Below are 16,526 nucleotides of genomic sequence, written 5' to 3' on the forward strand. Positions count from 1 at the left end.
GAAACGAAATATATTTATAAAATTTGGTAGCAGCGTAACACGACTACGAATTCGCGTTGCAAACAGGAAGCGAGCTGTTTGAGGTCGAGAAACGTAGATATCATTTATCCGCGTCGATATCAATGCTAACGCGCGCATCATAAAAATTGCTGTAACTATGCAAACAGAAAGTTTCAAGTTTCGAGATCGTAGTTTATGTCAGGGTTTCGATACGCGATAAGCGTGCACTATATGCGGAAGCAGGCACGTTGAACATTTCTTTCCAACGTCGTTTAAATCAGTCGATAAACGATAAGGTTCAAGCATCTGCACTTTTACTACAGGCACGCATGCAACGCGCTACTCGTGCAAACTAACGAAACTATGATTCTATTGCTCGATTGTACGAGAAATATGGTGCGCTACTTCCATTTGGTTAATTGTTTATGCGCGGGATATAATCTGTAGCACACGTGCGTTGATGTAGCTTTACAGAATCTCGATTTTAAGTAGAAGTGTATGATTAAGTGTTTCTCGATCAGAGACAAACAAATACGTACGGCATTCAAATTACGCAAGTCATTCTTTTTTTTCAAAAAATCAAGTTAACGACAACACTAATTACAGTCCAATTACTTTTACGAATTTAAAAACATAGTTATGATACTTTCAAACTAAATGCCTCAAATATATTCCAATAATTCCTGTTTACAAGTCGAAAGAAATTGAAATTTAAACACGCAGTGGGCGTCGCCCATCAAAGTCGAGTTGGTAGAAAGCGTGTGCGTACACCCGTCATATCCACTTAAAGGGTTAATGGATGTCGACCAGTTCGTTTCTCCTTGCCGTCACTAGGAAATCGTTAAACCACGAACCCAGTCGCGTCCATTGACAAAGAGATACGAACGATCATCAAGAAGTGTCTTCTTTCGATCAGCGGTGCCCCATTGGATCCGCCCGCGCGTTAGACTGGGCCCGACAACATCCGAGAAATCCCGAACCCGTACGAACGCACGCTCGCGCTGGCTGTCTCACTTGTCTCCCTAGCGCGTCTCCCTAGTCGCTCGAGATTCGTCCACTCTCGTTCGTCTCTTATCGCGTATCGCGACGGCGCGCGAGTTTTTCGAAAATACGCGCGCTCACCGCATCGACCGTCGGTCGACGTACCGACTTTAAACCGACGTCGCGACGCCGCGCTCCCATTGGCGCGTACTCGCGACAACGAAAAACGATTCCGCTGTGAACGGCGAGCGACTCGATGAACTCGTCGCCCGCGTGACACTTGAATGCGACCGACGACGCGCGCGTGCTGTCCATCGCGGAGAGATATATGCGATCCCGATCGTAGCCAGTGACGGGTTATCCCGCGTCGGGACAGTGAAATCAAAGTGAAATGTTCGCGTTCGAACGCGACGTAGGACGATTACCGCGAACGGCCGGTTGAAACTGACGGAAAACGTCGAGGGGTGTGTTTGTGTGATATATATATGTGCCAATTGACGATTAACCTTTACGCGTGTGCACGCGGCCGCCGCGTGGGCTTTCCGCGACGTGAAGTTTCCGCGGATCAACGGAGCACGCGCCGCTCGGCGACACGAGGAAGCGGATTCATCGAGGGGCCGGTTCGTTGACAAAGTAGCAAACGTTGTGACCAGGCCCGTTATGGATTCCTATCCGATGGTGAGCTTTTCGATCGTTCCGTATCGTTTCTTCGTGGAAGTATGTTAATGCTATCTGACATCATCGCATTTTTCTCGAACGAGGTGGAACCGAGTCCCGCGGTATTGTCGTGCGAGGAAACTTAACGCGTGACGAAACTTACGCGTCTGTTGGATTATGGGACTATTTGAATGCGTGACGGTGATGCCTGGTCTATTTAACGCTGAAAGAAACGAGGCCGAAACATTTTACTATGTTTTTGTAATTAGTGGGGAGGGAGTAATCACCATTTTTCGACTAATAACGAGTTTAATGAGTTTGCTTTGCAAACTCACGAATAATTTCCGTGAAAGAAGAATACGAGAATTAGTAGACTGGAAGGAAAACCATAAGAGAAGACGAAAAAATATATATATACACTTGTAATTAACGACCGTAAAAAATTGCTTTATCCTTTCGAAGAAGAGAAAAATATACTCGTCGACGCATTGATTCCTGCGTATTCTTGATATTTGATTATCTAATATTCGTCATTAATCACTGAAAATCTCCAGCACCTTGCACACGTGTATCAAATGAATATGTTTTATACGTAAGCACGGAGCAGTAATTCCAGCCCAACTAATGACTAAATAAATCACTGGTCGTTAATCTCAACGATATCTACTAGATTTCCCGAACGATGCCACGTTTTTGCGGCGGCTCGCGAATTGCTACATTTGCACGGGTCGGTAATAGCCTTTTCCAAAGATCGTAAATTACGACAGCCACCATCATTCCGTTCACGATTATGAAAATATCTGTCGCGGTCCGAGACACTTAGGCACCCATTGTGCGTATCGCGCTTGATGACATAATAGCGCTCGCTGCACCCGATCGAATGCCCGCTGCAAATAATAAGAAATGTCTCTATTCGTGATGAACGACCGAGCCGTTGCTCGACGATCGGTTATATCGAAAAAATTTTTTATGTATAATTTAAGAACGTCTTATGTGAAACACGCCAAACGAATTATTCTGTTTGAAGACATTTTCTGAGAATGAAAAACACTTCTGGCTATGGCGTGAATTATGCCACTCTTGATATCTGAAAATTTTCTATTTTTTTTTCCTTCGTCTCTAATTTACACTATAATCAAATTTATGATGAATACACCTAAATCTGTTTTCATTAGTTCGATCATCAATGTTATATGTAACTTGTAAAGAAATTGAGCAGGACAGTTGAAAATTTTAGAGAATCTTGTATACATATGTATAAATAAATATGCCAAATTTCAAAAATTTATGTCAACTATTTTGACTGCAAAAAAAATAATGAAAACTGCCTCGAAACTGGTATAAAAAGAGTACCCTCTTAACGAAATACGTTACGACACAACTTTCCACGTAATGGTACGATTCTGATTCACGGAGGGTTTAGGGCAGCTGGTTTATTTAGGTACCAAATTGTGTGGGGAAGCGTTAGAATTTCCATATAAGGAGATATTTTAGGAGCGTTCGTTGCATCTGCTGGTTGCCATCCAGTGAAATACCTCTCCCTACGTTTCGAGCGTGAGAACGGAAACAGTTTAGGACGTTTTCCATGTGAATTCCCATGAAATTATTTAAAAAAACGTAAAATATTCTCCGTAAGTAACGTCAACAAATCGTTGACTTATAAACAATTCATGTTTTTGTTATTATTTATAGGCTCAGATTCAGTTGCGGACAATTGATCGATCTCAATATTGAATATTAAGTAACCACAAACTAAACAGAAATATTAGAGCCAATCAATCGATCGACAGAAATTTGTGATTACTTAAATTTTGTATTTATTAGTCAACTGATAAACGATTATTTCGAAAACTAATTACTGTGTTTGTGTCCAGTTTGGAAAGCCCTATACAATATGTAGTATATTTATTATTTAATGTTACAATAAAATAATACCATAAAATAAATTCATATAACTATAAGGAAAATAACGATCCAAAATAAAATACTCCAAACAGTTACTCCTTATTTCCATTTTAATTAAAATTTTCCCAAGTCCGCATAGTCTCTTTTCCGAGTCGTAGAAGGTATTTCCCGCAAAAACGTCGTATTCTCGAACGAGTTCTCGGATGGTTGAACAGCCAAGATCGAGATGATTCATCCCCGCGACGAAAACACGGAGGAATGGCGCGGTTAATTGCAAAGTTATCACGATATCTCCTCCGCGTTGTTCGCAGTTAGGCAGATAAATCGGAGGAGCAGATTGCGAGGTAAAATCGTGTTTCTAACTGCTGCACCCGTTGAAGATGAGGTCTCCGGGTCGAGCGCGATGATAATGATCTCTTCCTCGGTGTTATCTTGATCTTCGCCGACTCCTTGCTAGAACACTTTCGATGATCTAATTTTATACAAACTCCCAACTTCTCGTTGGTTTTAGTAGACGTACAAGGTATATATTTCGCGACTTTCTAAAACAGAACTATTAGTCCAATGGAGCCGCGATATTGAAATGATTAGAATTTCTATTGTAAAGGATTTTCTAAGAGAAGCTTTAGCATTTTCTTTTGTCTGGTAACAAAATGTTCGAGTAATTGGAATTAGTGGTGGAATGTGTATACAAAATAAAATTATATTATTTCAGCTGAACGATAATAATTATTATATTAGGTTGTCCCAAAAGTTTCTTTCGTTTTATTAATAATTAATACCTACACAATATTTTATGTTTTATGTTACATTACAAAATTGTGTACAATTCATTTCGCTCCGTTACTGTTACAGCATCAATGTCTAAGAAATTAGATTGTCTATTTATATAAACACTGTCACAGAAAATAATTGAATGCAACTCACGAAAGAAACTTTTGGCACAACCTAATACCTGTAACGAGCCTTCACTGATGTCAGAAGTGGTAGAAGAGTTGTTGCAGTCAAATTGTTTGTTAGCCATTCTATTATTTCGCAGCTCCGAATGGTCCACAGCGATAGTGAGATCGAATCAGAGCCCAAAAGTGCACATAATTGATACCTCACTTTGAAGTCACCATTCACAACGAGTAATAGCAGTGTATAAATTAAAAGAAAAATGTGAAAAGACTTAAAGTATCGTACATGGTCACCCTGGTGTGAGAAGTAGTAAAATAGTTGCAACCAGATCATTTCCAGGTCACTCTATTGTTTTGCCTGAAATGGTCCACATTGATAGTGAGGTTCAACCAAAACCTAAGAGCGTACATAATTAACCTTTTGCACTCGAGAGGTGACTCTCAGTCACCGTTAGGTTTCACGCAGCAAATCTACAATACCTAATGTTTCATTTAAATTTAATTTCTTTGGAGCTCCAAGTGTCGATAAAATGATTGTCGGCGAGGTAAAGGTGACCTTATTCTCAAATTTAGATAGCTTAGGCTATCAATTCATGGCAATAGAATGCTAAGAAACATCTCGAGTTGCTGGCAGATACCAGAAGAAAGGCCTCCAGTGCAAAGGGTTAACAAGTGACTCCGAAACCGCGTGAGCTCATAGAGAGTTAATACAACCCTCCATTCGTCCTTTGCTCCAGTTTTCAATTCTTCATCACCAATCACGCGAATCCTAAACACTCTGTACACTCCGTTCACGTTTTCAAGTTTCGTACCCGTCCCCAGGTACAATTAAGAAAGAGAAAGGCGCGTCCTCTCCCGTCGCTTTAGTTTATTTAACGAGACGGAGAGTCACAAAGAAATTCCAGGCTCGTCGAAAGGTCAAGATCGGGGTTTATTTACTCGGTGCTCTCGTGCACGGGGGAACGAGCCGCAATTAATCGCGAAGCTATCGCGATATCCACGGGAAGGGGCCCCATAAACAGGCAGAAATAACCCCGTCGGAATTTAACGCGATACAGAATCATGTTATTAGTCAGCATGGACGGGACCCGGGAGGATTATCTCGCGCGAGTTCATCGAGCGAGACTCCGGAGCTTTAACTACGCCCGTATCAGCGCAACTGGTCGCCGTGCAGCGGCGGCTATTATTTCGACCTTCCAGCGCATTCCTCTCCGTGATTGCTACCTGCTTTTTGTTTCCTTCCTTCAACGAAATCCTTGGAATCGTCCGTGGATGAAGTCATTTTGAAGGAAAGAAACCGAAACACTTGGCGCAACCTTGCGATCGCCGCCAACTGTTCGTGCCTCGGCCTTGGACTTTTTCGGATCGCTTATCGCAATCGAGCAAGTTCCGAATGCGTTTTTTTTTACATCTCTTCGAGACGCGGAACTGTATTTTTGGGAGAGTCGAGTATCCAGGAAATTAGTGGTAGATAATTTGGAGGCTGCAAGGTGTTAAGGACGAAAACAGTTTCGATTCGTGTAGATAACAGTCCACAGGGCGAATAACGTAAACCAGTCTAAAATAAAAAGGGTGCGAAACTTGAGGATTTTATAATTTCGTCGTACGTATTAGGTTGTCCCAAAAGTTTTTTTCGTAATTTCCACTCAATTATTTTGTGCGGTAGTGTTTATATAAATAGACAATCTAATTTCTTAGATGTTGATGTTGTAACATTAGACATAAAATATTGTGTATGTATTACTTATTAATAAAACGAAAGAAACTTTTCGGACAACCTAATAAAATTCAGTTTGATCAGTCTGAAGATTAATAATATTGGCAAAGTGTTTCACGAAAATCATCTCTGTAGTCGTATGTTTATTGCTAGAACTCTTCGAGCTTCTAAATATCTTACCTACGATTTATCTACACCCTGTATGTGCGAACGGAGGATAATGATAGCGAAGTACGTAAGATGATACGAGATTGCAATTTGTATGTAGCGCGAGAAACGCTGCGTCGAGTGTGCTTTATATGGTGCTTGTTAAATTTTACAACCAGTCATTATGCCCTTGATTCTGGTAAAACTCGAGGAAATAATAATAACGCGCACGGTTACCGCCGTTTCGATACGTACTCGATTTAAGAAAAGAAAAGATATTCTTGGTCTTTGAGGAAAACCGAGAAGGCCGCTTTCGTGCAACAAACTCAGGCGCTCTTTATGTCGAGTGTCTGCGAAACGACGAGATAGAATCTGAAAACGACCGTAATTATACGTGTTTCCTCTTTTTTGGGTTCATATTCTTTGCTATAGCGCAAATAAAGTCGACGGAGATGGGAATATTCGAATAACAGATAGTAAATAAAACGAATGTATAGCCGTTTATTCGTGACATTTATTCCATCGAATAGTTACAAGTCTTTATTTCATTGTGACATATGCTATGTTGCAAATTTTATTATTTATTTCATCTTTTAATATGTTACTTAAAATTTCTACATAAATAAAAATTCAGTGACACATCTATAATACTGAATATATGTTTGAATGCTTCGAACAGAAATCATGACTCGGTGGACGTCTTCTTATTTTTGTTTACCATTACGAAGATACTGTAACTACTTCTTTCCCTTGGTGTAGTTCCCTTGGTAAAAACCTCTGGTTTTTATTTTATTCGTATTCGCAATTAAGCAGTATATTTGTGAACACGTAGCATTGTCAAAAATATTTCCAATACAGTCGAGTGAAATTGCAAAGACGAAAAAAATTGGCTTACACGCTTCGACACTTAAATTTAAGATTTTTCAAGAAGCGGAGTTGATCGATTCGTGCAGTGAACGGCTCGCGTATACACGTATGTATGGAGAGATAATGAATTCGACATGGAACGAAGAATATACCATCGCGAAAATAGATAGAAAATGGCACGCTGTTCGAAGAGAAATCGGCGCCATCGATCGTCGATAAACGAGAATCCGTTCCCTTGTCTTCTTGACATACATAATAAAGCTCGCCGCATAATTCTTTCATAAATTATCTCGAGCGGATATATTCTAATTCGGGCGCGTGGGTAAACGGTCATTATTGCAGCGGCGACAAGGAACGAAGTCGCGTTGCGTGGTGTCCATTGCCACGCCGATGGCTGCGGCTTGGAAACTTATGATGCCATATGGGACACGTCCGAGCCCCGGAATAATTTATGATAGCTTTCTTAAAACGACGCTGGATTCCAGCTGGTGAAGCGTGCGTATAAACGAGGATTGATTGCATCCTCCGCGTCTCGTATATACGCACCTGAGGAACAGGAGATTGTTTAAGACGAAGGTACGATGATTATGGGGCCCGCTCGGGGCTTGGGACGTGCGAAACGATTATTTAAATGTCACATCTGCGTGCAGACCGTTCGAACATCGACTGGTCCCACGTCGTAGCCGCCATAGGTTGTAGGTAGAGATTATGTAAAAGTGTACCCATCTAGATCAATAGTTTCGCGTGATGGGACGGAAGGAATCATTGGAATGTGCGCAGTAGATGATATTATGAGTCAAGTGCTTATAAATAAACAAACTGAAACTGACACTGAGAATCATTGGTTAAGGTTAACGAAAGAATGGAAAGACAGAAAAATGTCCAACAAAATGGCTCCTATATATCAGATTGGCCAAAAAGTTCGTTCAGATTTGAATCCTCAAATAAACAGCATAAATAAACATTTTTCTTAAACAAGGAAATATATTTATTTCCTAACATATTGTTCACATTTCGTTCAATGATCTTTTCCAATATTTTGGTCCTTATCAAGTTAATAATCATCGAAATTGTAAAGAAACAACCATCATCACAAACCGAACGAAATTTTTGGCCAATTCAATAATTCGATGAATCTATAGCAATATTTGAACGTGCCTCGAATTTTCCACAAAAATTCTTGCTAATTTTCCAGATAACCCAGTAACGCTACGCGTTTTCTGGCCGCGCTTAATCGAGCGTTTATCTCCGGATCGAGACAGCGCGGTGCTCGCTCATTAATTTGTTTATAGCGGTCCGGTACACGATTTTCGTAATCAGAGAGCGTATTGTGTAGAGCAGCGCGCGTACGCGGTCATGTATCCCGCGTGTACGTTCGTAATGTTCTTGTATCCATTCCGGAGAAATAATCACCGTCCGCCGTGTGATTAATACCTCTACTAGTTCTTGCAGGGCAGCCATTTTCATCGTTGTTCCAGCGCCGGACCGTTTAGTACGCGGGGATAAGGGTACGCGTGGGTTTATCTGGATCGTCGTCTTCCATTCAGAGTCGGGCACAATGGCATTGAACGATCTTTGCAATCAATTAAATATCGCTCGAATAAATATGAGTTAACGAAGCACCGGGATCTCGTCCGCGCGACGAGGGCCCAGTCGCGCGTTCCCCTCGATCCCGATCGATAAATCCCACGGACGAAACGCCGAATTGATCGCTTTCGAAAGCACAGAGAGTTTCAAAAGTGTCCGCTCCGGGGGAACACCTCGAATATAATTGGACCTGATAAATTATATCTGCCGCAGCGTTGCACCATGTTACCGCGGACTTCTTTATTTACGAGCTTAACTTATCCCTTCTATTGTGCTCGGGCTGACTCGAGCTTGTCCGCGGGTACACTCTTTTATTTGGCATTTTATTGGGGACTTATTATGTAGTCATTTTTGGAGCCTGGACGCGTGGTGAAAGTACTTTTCGACGGATTTACTCGGAGGGTACGTCATCATATTTGTTAGGGTAAGAATAGGGTAAGAATATCTAAACAAATCTAACATAAGCGAACAGAAAAGATTTTTGTATCGATTATCATTTTGTGTTTGGTTGATATTACTGTGAAGAAAGAAATTATTTATTGGAACAAAATTCAAGACAATTTATATTTCGAGAAATAGTATACGAATTTCGACTAAATTGAGAGATTGATTCTCTAATTTAAATCGTACCATTCACGTTAAATAAATGTACATAATTATTATTTTTTGAAATAATGAAAAATGAAAAAGTAATTACAGTACAGAGAGTAATTTACATAATATGAATAAGCTGATTTCTCTCGTTTAATAACACATTCACATATACAAGTTACATTAGAATCATGTCGATAGCTCCATTGGAAAAATTTCCCCAATTCTCTTACATTCCACCTCAGACTCCATTAGAATAAATTAATCTCCACCCTTTTCGACTCTTTCATCAAAAGTAATTTCACAAATCGCAAACATACTTCACAAATAAAAATCAAGATCACAAATGAATTCATAAAGTGTGCAGAGTCCTGATCGACGAAGAGTTTCCGCGTCGCCACGCCACAAGTACGATTTCTAAAAAGCGAACAACCGAGTCGGTCGTCTTCGTAGCCGGAGAAAATTAATTTGAACTCGATCCGACGGTACGTTGCTCCTGGATGATTCGAAAGAGTAGAAGGGGCAAAGCATCCGTGGATATTGCGCTCGTTGCGCAGGATGATATTTTAATACGACGTTATTAGCGATAATTTTATTTTACCATATAAAGAACGAGTTTCCATTAGTCCGGGCACCGTGATTGTGGTCGGGGCTCGTTACGCGCGCGAGGTATTCACCGTCGTTCTCTTCGTGTTCGCTGGTTATGACATTCCTGTTACTCCTTTGACGAGGAAGAAGAAACGTGTTCTTTATTTCCCATTGGGACTCCCGGGACGGTCCGCCGCGGTCGCGTTCTTACTGTACTTAAAAATCCAGCGATCCTAGATCGCCGTCAAGCGTGACGGGACTACGATGAATGGGACAGGGACTCTTCTTCCTCGTACTGGATGAATGAGACAGGAATCCTCCTTTTCTGCTCGGAGTTCGCGGGAACTGGTCGATGTCACTCGTTAAGTCCACGTCCGCGTACAGTAAGGAGCAAAACGGAACCAATCTTAAAAATTTCTGTGTAAAGGTCTTTTTTAAACACGCTCACTGCCGGACTGATTCACATGGACTAGAGAGAATAAATAAGAAAATGTAAATAATTATTATGAAAAGATGTTACGAAGTAGTTCTTTACTTTATTCTGTGTATTTTATGGCGAAGTCTGACTAATGATGGTAGAATCTCCTGAACGGGACTACGAAAGGTAGAGCTATAGGAAGGAGATTATACCATTCTTGATCAGACCTAGTAGCTAACCTCTCATCTTTAATTCAACATACAATATACATCGGTATACATTTCATTGTGATCTGTAATGTTAGAATTCAAATTCTAAAGGTTTTACAACCATAAGGCTATGCCTTTATATTTTCTTCATAAGCTTCCTAATGCGTCGCGACATTCAACAAATTTTATACACAAATTCTGCAGAATTTTATTTCTCTCCAACATAAACGTCCCTTACGGACAAGCCAAAGCATTCAGCGATAAAGACTGAACTGTTAGAAAAAAAGAAAAATTTGTTAAATGCAAAATGAACGATTAAAAAGAAACAAAGATTCATCAAGAAACAAGAACATTGCAACAACAAGAATTACACATGCATTTGGAGCACTGAAGTTTGGACACAGAATTCTACGACGTTACGAATTCGTTTTTTTTTTTTAAATCTCCATAGATTTTCGACGAAGTTTAGATGAAGATGGTGGATTTCTGGATCGGGGATCAAAGCATCGGAGCGACGTGTTCGCCTAATAAATTCAGTCGGCTGGCGGAACGCTGATGCAACGACCGCGTCTGAAACGAGCGCATTGTTTCCACGAGAAACGCTCGCGTAACATCGGCGGGTCGGACCCTCGATAGAAAACAAAACCAGAAGGCGGTGGCTGGCGGGCAGGCAGGCGGCGTGTGTACGAGGAAAGGCGACAACATGAATGAAGCTTCCATTCATGCGTGGCTCTAACCCCTTCCTTCAACCCCCTCGCACCGTCTATGGGATCTTGTCCGCGGTACGAACGACACGACTATGCGACGCACACGTGTAGTGATGGGAACGAGCACCTTGCAACTGAGTTGGCCAAAATTTAATCTAATTACTCCCGGTTACTATGTAATTATACAAAAATAATTGCACGTTCCTTTTAGGGAAAAATAGGGTTTCTATTTGAATTTAGGGGATCAAATAAGGATGGATGTGCTTTATGATATCTGACGGTGAAGTCAGTGATGGGCAAAACCCTAGGCTTCGAATAAATTTGAAGTTTGCCGATATGTTTGTCACGTTTCCTTCTGTGGAAAATTTTCAAAAGAGGAAACGTGACAAACATATCGGCAAACTTCAGATTTATTCGAAGCCTAGGGTTTTGCCCATCTCAGGGTAAAGTGAAGTTTTTGCAAGTTTGATGTATGTTCTTTTTTGTACAATTTCGTAATTATTTTTATCATTTGAGTTCACTGCGACTTCTTTATGGTTACTGCAATGTTCTTCTTTTTATTCATGCATGTTATTCGTACTCATATGTGGTATATGATATACTCATTATGGTAATTATAAATTTTTATTTCAAGAATAGTTAAAAAAGGAATTATTTGAAAGAATGCTCGTGCATATCGTAAACTCTGACAGGATACGAGTACACGAGTATTTTATTTTCATTTCATTATTGGGAAATTGCGGATCGTCGCGGTAGCGTGAAGATGCTGCGACGATGTGAAGTGCGTTCTGAAGAGCGAGCTGAAGCGAATCGTCAGGATGTGTTCCGGTTTCCAAGAGAACCGGCAACTTTTGAATGGGCAGAACGTCACCAGACTTGCCATCGAATAGACGTGTTTACCTTGAGTTGTTAATAAACGTTTTGAGTTCTTGTTCCTTTTATAAAAGACGTGTTGATTACTTAAAATGACTACTACTCGATGTGGCACCAGCCCACGGCGCAACAGTATATTTGGTGTTCAGGAAAATCGGGGCTGGTGTCTGGATCATAATAGACGCAGAAATACATATTTACTATAATTGTAATTCTTCAAGCACCACTGTAATATTACAATTTGATGGTTTATAATTCATAAGGACACGATATAAACATACGTACCGAGCTTGATCCCATCGCTACACACGTGCACACGCGCAACTCGACGGCGCGTATGCCCGCAAAACGAAGCGCCGTGGCACACGTGACCGCCATTGTTGATTGCGGGGAAGAACCTGCAGCGCCGGGCTGGCGCGTTATTCCCTGAGCTTTTTGCAGGATACAGGACACCGATAGCATACTCGTTCCCGTTTAAGTGGTACTCTCGAGACCAGATACCGGGAGGATGCTCATTCATTCCCGCGGTCACGTAAGCGAGATTAGGCGTGTTTGGCGCCGATGTTTTTGACGAGAAACGGCGGCATCGTCGACCTCTCGCCGACCAACCAACGGAACTTGCCGAGGTTAACGACGTGGATCGGTCTTATGGCACGGACATTTGTTTTTCAGGTTCAGAATTAAACGACCTTTCGGTACCTTTCGATTTATTTTGTTTTCCAAAAATTCGTGATCCGTTCTGGTCACTTTTGTTTCTTTTCATTTTTTTAACAGTTCGATGTCACAATCTTAAAGAGATTGTAAGAATGTAAACGCACCTAATTCCTGATTTACGCTGTATTCTTTCTACAGGATTTTCGAAACGAATTTCTAAAAATAGTAACTGTTACAAACAGAATTTTATGCTGCACATATGTTTGTGCAATCATTCTTTAGTATCGTTTGTCTGTTAACACTGGCATTCAATTTATGAAAGGGAATTTCCCGTGTTTTGTACACAAAAAGCATTCGTATCCTGCCTTTTTAAATTGAACATTTTTAGAACTTCATGCTGAATTGATAGGGATAAATAATTATAGTTCACATAGTATTTTGATGACTCAATTAAAATGTAATATGTTTCACCAAGCGAAAGTAAGTTCAAAAAAAAAAAACAAAAAAACTTCTATATTCTTCATAAATTTGTTATTTCATGAACAAATAGATTTTGTTTGTCATTTGTATTTACTTTTACTTCACATTGCAATGAATGGATTCAAGTAAACGACTTGCTAAAATTTAAAACGTGAATCATTCGCTAAATAATCGATTTCACTGTGAATAAATAAGAATCGAACACTTCAATCCATTGATGCAAGCAGCCTCGTACACCCTGTACATATTTCAATGAGTTCTCCTCAAATTGAGTGTTCAAAGCATCGAATTGGCGATCGCGTTTGAATATAAAGCTAAGCGCGCGTCTCACAATCAGCCAATAACTTTCTCCTCTCCAACGTAAAGTTGTAGATGTTCGCGTCCGAAGAGTCAATCACCATAAATTATCACTTTCTACTCGGCGCAACAACTAGCACGGAGCGCGAATCCTTGAAGCGGACTCACTTCGAATCGCAATGCATGCAAATTAGATATTTCATCCTCGAGGTGCAATTAAGCGCGAATCGAGGGCGTTACAAATGAAACGAATCAGCGTGAGAAATAAGTCTATTCTTCGGTCCAGCGTTTCTCAAACTGAGGTTTGCTCTCGAAACAGACCAAAGCAAACATACAGTGAACTGTAAAAATAATGTTTGTAGTAGTGTTTCATTTCGTCAAAAAAATACCTATTATAAATACTGTCGTAATGGATGGTTAATCCAAAGGGCGTTGCTGAATTTCTAAGTAACATAAATGCTTCCAAAGCAGTTCTATCAAAATTATTTTGCACCGTTTCATTCTGCCTTTGTTACAGCTTCTGCTATATATAATTTTTTTGACAAGGATATTAATCGAACAGGAGATTAAATTTGAAATATTTTCACCTTTATTAACACCTTTTTCTTTCTGCAAAAATTCAACAGCTATATGCAATTAGTTTTAAACATTAAGCTTCCAATATTTACACACAACGAAATAAAACACTACGTATATATTCTGCTATATTATTATATCTACTGTAACATTTATTTGTCAGTAATTGAATTCTATGAAATAATAAATTTCATTCAGGTTTCATTGAATCTATTATAGCCGTCACACATGAACAAAGAAGTACGACAACCTTCCCCCAAAAATTCCTAATGAAAGTGCTTTACACGTTGCCTAAATAAGAATCTAGTACTTATTTTCTTACTTTTGTTCCAAGTGGAATTGAGATCGTCCATTGAGTCGATGCGTTGTTCTATCGCAATCATCTTCTGAAAGCGTCCGGCGTCCGAGTGGTTGGATAATTGAAATTCAGTCGCGAGTTTCAAGGTTCAACGATGGCGTGACCTTTGTCACGGATCACTGTCTGAGTACCGGTAGCTTCCCCAAGGAAATGGCGGCGTGACAAGCGAGGTTCCTCAGCAGTGACAATCGAGAGGCAGAAACCCGTAAATCACGCCTTGATCGTGCAGTCGGATAAAATCATTGTGCTGGCGACGGCAAAGATAAACGTGTGTATACAGGGTGATCCTTATAAACCGACGATAGGATCCTTTATTCAATTTTCAGACAAACGGAACAATCATACGAAAAGAATTGAACTTTATATTGTTCAGGTGGCTCTTTTAATTATTTATGGAAAGAACATGGCCACTACTCACAATCTACTAATATTCGCCTGAGATAGATAGGTACTTGTTCGTGGCTCATTCGTGGAACACACTGTACTATACGGCGATAAAAAGCTGGCTAGTTGGTCTGACTGGTGACACTATAATCTCCTTGATTATGCTACAGATTTCTTTGTTATAGTCCTTATTGTACTGTTTTATAGTCTATACTTTACTATATTTATAATACACTGTAGGATTCCATGGTATAATCCAGGAGATTATACAGTCACCAATCAGACCCACTAGCCAACTTCTCACCTCGGCTCAGTACATGTCCACCGACAGAAATTGCTATGATTATTTGATTGAGCAATCGAGAAAAGAAGCTATCCAAACAAGTCAGTATACGAAGGTAGCAATATCAGTAAGACATCGCAGTATCTTACCCAAAGGACACAGCTTATACACGGAAGCCTCGGTTAGTATCAACTCCGAGACAGAAGTCGTGAAAGTCTAAAATATCTTAATCGAATAGTTCAGTTTCAATGAGACACCACGCTCGCAACTTTCTTTGCCCTCGCGAATTTTATACGTTAGCACGAAGGTCCCCGTGTCCTCCAACCCGATCGCAGGAGCTTCCCCAAATTAATTTCGTCGATCACTTAGTATCACCCTGTATACAAGCGCAGGACGGAATAAATAAATGCTCGCTGGGATCGTTTTATATCGAGCTGCTATCTCGACCTTTCTTTGCCGACGGAGAGGCTGGTAGGCTCGTCTTATAAGGAATAAGGGCTGCTTATGTGCGGCCGCGTACGTATTCATATAAGATCGTTTCCACGGCGAGACGCAAGCGCGTCTATCTTTCCTCGGTCACGAGCGAAACTTAAGTACTCGCGCGGTTTGATGAATGGACCGTTGGACACACGCAGCACGTGGGTGGAATTACAGACGATTCCGATGGTCCGTGCCGCGCCGCGTTGCTGGAAACGCGAAACGATCTACGATCCACGATCTATCGGGCGATGGAATCGTTTCAACGGAGCAAAGATCCATCGTGACGTCTGAATCGGACGGAAAACGCTGATTCGATTTTCTTTACTCCTTGATATAGTAGAATAGAGCAATACAGAGGCATTCTTTCCTAAAATATGTGTGATAAATTGAAAATTCATATAATTGTGTCTTTTTTTTTTATATACTGTCATACATAGAGTTTATGTACGAGCTATGGTTAGGTGGTTCTGTTCGGTCTATTTAGGTATAATAAGTAGAATCTTATAATTTATTTTTAATTTTGTTTTTATTTTTGTATTCGTTAATAAACTTGTCTATAGGTTCAAATTATAGATAACTATAACAAGGTTGATAGGTCATAGGTTGAATATCGTAAATCTATATCTCTTTTTTCCACCTTCAACAAACATCTAGTAGTTTGTCTTAATCACTTGAAAATAGAAAGACACTTGGCCCTTGTCTACATGAATTATATTTACATAAATCTTTTTGAATAATGGAGAAGCAAAACGGATTTTTCAATCAGTTAATATCTATTTAATGATCGAATGATGTCTAATATTATTAAATACAGGACTCTCCATCAAGATAAATTACTATTATTATTATTATTATTATTATTATTATT

The 16,526-nt window shown here is 40.1% G+C and overlaps 1 protein-coding gene across 1 annotated transcript in view; it reads left to right on the forward strand.

The window, feature by feature from the left end:
* The first annotated feature begins 427 nt into the window (after nucleotides 1-427).
* LOC128890154 (uncharacterized) overlaps nucleotides 428-16,526 on the forward strand; it is a 49,700-nt gene continuing 33,601 nt past the window's right edge. Inside the window, exon 1 of the mRNA XM_054148405.1 lies at nucleotides 428-1,659. The gene's annotated coding sequence lies outside the window, so the exon portion shown is untranslated. The remainder of the gene's footprint in view (nucleotides 1,660-16,526) is intronic.

The sequence above is a fragment of the Hylaeus anthracinus genome, unplaced genomic scaffold (assembly GCF_026225885.1).
Source record: "Hylaeus anthracinus isolate JK02 unplaced genomic scaffold, UHH_iyHylAnth1.0_haploid 12000, whole genome shotgun sequence".
Classification (NCBI taxonomy): Eukaryota; Metazoa; Arthropoda; class Insecta; order Hymenoptera; family Colletidae; genus Hylaeus; species Hylaeus anthracinus.